The sequence below is a fragment of the Pteropus vampyrus genome, unplaced genomic scaffold, assembly GCF_000151845.1.
Source record: "Pteropus vampyrus isolate Shadow unplaced genomic scaffold, Pvam_2.0 Scaffold187, whole genome shotgun sequence".
NCBI classification, from domain to species: domain Eukaryota; kingdom Metazoa; phylum Chordata; class Mammalia; order Chiroptera; family Pteropodidae; genus Pteropus; species Pteropus vampyrus.
This window is the reverse complement of record NW_011888968.1, coordinates 1,038,121-1,041,583: the sequence shown is the minus strand read 5'-3', so window position 1 is coordinate 1,041,583 and position 3,463 is coordinate 1,038,121. Positions and strand designations below refer to the sequence as shown.

General features: G+C 66.2%; 1 long non-coding RNA gene across 1 annotated transcript in view; it reads right to left on the bottom strand.

Moving 5' to 3' along the window:
- The window catches only part of LOC105299513, a 5,654-nt gene extending 2,350 nt beyond the window's left edge, over positions 1–3,304 (bottom strand). Inside the window, exons 1-4 of the long non-coding RNA XR_896533.2 lie at positions 1,976–3,304; positions 1,764–1,890; positions 1,583–1,685; positions 1,381–1,504 (exon numbers count right to left, since the gene is read on the bottom strand). This is a non-coding gene — a long non-coding RNA (uncharacterized LOC105299513). The remainder of the gene's footprint in view (positions 1–1,380; positions 1,505–1,582; positions 1,686–1,763; positions 1,891–1,975) is intronic.
- Positions 3,305–3,463: the final 159 nt, after the last annotated feature.

The window sequence follows — 3,463 nt, the reverse complement described above, 5'->3', positions numbered from 1 at the left end:
CCACACTCCGTCCACGCTCCCAGGCTCCCGCCCGCCCAGCCCGAGCCGTCCCGTCCACCCTTTGCCACTCCTGCCAGACTCCAGATTTCCAAGGTGATCCTTGGCCCACGCAAGCTTCCCTGAACCCCTGTACCCCATCTTCCCCCGGTTTCCCCCGCACCCCAGCTTCCCTGGTTACCCCTCGGCTCCCCCACTTCCCCAGTTTCCCCCGGGCTCCCCCATCCTGTCCCCCACCCCCACCCACGCCCTGCTCCCCGGCCCTAGCCCGGGCTTTTTCTAACTGGGGTGGCCCCGCCCAGAATTCCCGCCCATGCTCTGCCAGCCAATCAGCACGGGGACCGTGCTTGGGACCACCGCCAGGCCCACCTCCGACTGGGACGGTCCAGCGCACGTTCCTCACCCCATCCAGAATTCTCCAAAGACCGCCTTCCCCGCACCCCTCCTTTGGCAGCCCGTAAACAGGGCCTGGCATTGTTCCCGAACATCCCCCCTCCCTCTGGTTGGAACAGTGGGGTCCCCTCAGGGCAGACCACGCACGCTGCTCCCGCCCGCCTGGACTAGGTGCGCACTGCGCCCGGGGGTGGGGTCCTGGCTGGGTCTAAGGTCTCGGGCAGCACTAGGAGTCGCCTTTGTCAACTCCGTGGCTGAGAGCACATTTCCACCCCAGGGCTGCGGGGTCCACGGGAGGCGGCTGTGTGGGGTGTGTGGGTTGGGGGTCTGCTCGGGCTGGCCGAGGGAAGCGCCCCGCATCTCCATGGGCCAGAGTGGATGGCCAGTTCCCAGCTTGAGTGCTGACCGGTAGGTGGTGGCCGTTGGCGGCCACAGCTGTTTCCACAGGGCAGGCTCCTCATTGTTGCCGGGGCACCCTGGGTCCCCCAACCACCGTGGTCCCCGTAATCTGAACGCAGGAAGCTGGCCGCGCTCCGTAGCTCGCGGGCGCACTCTTATGACTCCCCGTGCAGCCTCACGGCTCTGTCCCCCCTCCCCGGAGCCGCCTGCCTGAGGCTCCGTGACCCAGGAACAGAACAAAGACCTGAGAGCTAAGAGGTTCCCCCTGTGCTCATGACGACCCCGTCCCTCGGTGACCTACTCAGCCTTATCAGGGGAGGCTTGGGTCCCGAGGTTTGTATGGTTTGTCCCCAAGTCTAGGGTGTTGGCATCGTGGGGAGTGTCACGCCTAGGCAAGGGACCGAGAGTTCGGCAGGACTGGGGCACCTCGAAAGGGCCTCAGGCAGACCCTCTGCTCCATGGACCCCACCACGAACTGTGGGGTGACACCTAGCTAAATCGACACCCAGTCTTTGACATGGGCGAATCCATGATTTTCTCTGGAAAACTCCAGACTTAACCTGGGTGGCCCCCCAAATTAGTATGAGGCACCCAGAGCCGATTCCTGAGTCGGTGGTGTAGTGGTTCTGAATGCAGCATATTCTCGAGTCAGAGCTAGAAGGACTTGAAGAAGTCCGGTTTCCAAGGCCCAGGCATGAGCTGGGTAGCACCATTTCTGTGGGCAGGGAGCGGGTGAACAAAGGTCTCGGGGCCCCACCCCCCCCGCACTCTGTGGATGGCGGGGGCCCCTCACCTTGTCATCTTGAGGGTTCTAGAGGTCCAGAGAGCAGCGGCCGTGCAGTGGCCCCTTCAGGAAAGCGAAAGGACAGAGCCCCGCGGTGCCAGCCGAGGGTGTTCTGCAGGGCGGGAAGCTGGTCAGAGGGACTGCACGCCCTCGGCCGGCCTGGGGCGCCCTGCCGTGTACCTGCACTCACCGGGAAGGCCGGACAGCGTCACCCCTGTCCTCACCGTCACACCAGACCATGTCATGTCCCTCTCCGCACGTCCTGGCGTCCGGCCTTCAGTGGCTGGCAGGCATGTCCACCCCGACTGGAGACCTGGCTGGGGGAGAACAGAGAACACCCTGGTGAGGTAGAGGGCGGCGGCTGCGGGCGGGGCCAGGCTGGCCAGAGCACTGGACACTCACCTGGTCTCTAATCCGAGCACAGAGGCACCGATCCCTGCTCCGTCACCGCCCGCGCTGGCCCGCCTTGGCCACGGGCTCCGGAGGCCAGTGCCCCGCCTCGTTGCCGCCAGCTTGCAGCTCCTCGCCCCTGCCTGCGCCCAACTTCCCCCCCCAGTTCTCACTCACTCTGCCCCGCCCGCCTCGCCTAATCTGGTCTCGCCTGTGCCCTTGACTCCCCTGGATGCTGTGCTGTCTATCACACCAGTCCCAGCGGCCGTGCGGGGAGGGCGTACGGTGTCACCTGGACGCCGCGCCTTCTCCGCACGGCCGATGGGCCGCAGTGCCACGTGGGAGCGGCGCATCCTCAGGCTGGGCCCACGGCAGCCTCCTTGCTGCGGAAATCTCTGGAGCCCAGGACCTGAGGCCGCCGCCGCCTCCAGGTGGTGCCCCGCTGCGGGTCGCCCCGCGCACTGCGCCTTCTGTCCCGCTCTCCTGCCCTCGAGGCTCCACACGGGCCCAGTGGGGGGGCCCGGCTGGAGCCGCTCCTGTACCTGCTGCTAAGTGAATTGCGGTGGGTGGGAAGTGGTGGCGGCTGGTGGACCCTGCTGTGTCCCGAGTCCCCATCTCATCCTGTGTGACCCGGGCCTGGAATGCCCTCGCAGATGTTGGATTTCTGCGGCCACCTGTGCCTCCCTCACTGGCAGCCCTGCCTCGTGCCCTGCCCTGCCATCTGAAAGTGCTCTTCCCACCTGGGACGAGCTCATGGCCCCCCAGCTTGCTCAGTCTCAGCTCCCCCTGAGACGATGTCACCTGTGCTGACCGCTCTGCCTTCGTCCTGTCGCTCTGCCGGGAGGCCAGCCCCTTCTCCTCGCCGGTTCTTGCTCCCCAAACCTCCTTTTAGCAGAAGGCCAGTGGAGCAAGGCCCGGGAGAAGAAGGGGACTCACCTGGCCCGGCAGACCGCTGTCCACTTGCCCGTGGCTGCCAGCTACTCCGCCACTGCCCCAGGCCCGGGCGAACCCTTCTCCAGTCCCCCTTGTCCACCAGCCGCCACGTCCTGAAACCAAAATTGACCGGGATGAATGTCTGGCTCCCCCTTCTTCCTTCCGTACCCCCAGCTCGGGCCCGTCACACTCCACACAGATGTCGCCCTGCTTCCAGAACACCTGGGAGCCCACGCCACACTCCGTCCACGCTCCCAGGCTCCCGCCCGCCCAGCCCGAGCCGTCCCGTCCACCCTTTGCCACTCCTGCCAGACTCCAGATTTCCAAGGTGATCCTTGGCCCACGCAAGCTTCCCTGAACCCCTGTACCCCATCTTCCCCCGGTTTCCCCCGCACCCCAGCTTCCCTGGTTACCCCTCGGCTCCCCCACTTCCCCAGTTTCCCCCGGGCTCCCCCATCCTGTCCCCCACCCCCACCCACGCCCTGCTCCCCGGCCCTAGCCCGGGCTTTTTCTAACTGGGGTGGCCCCGCCCAGAATTCCCGCCCATGCTCTGCCAGCCAATCAGCA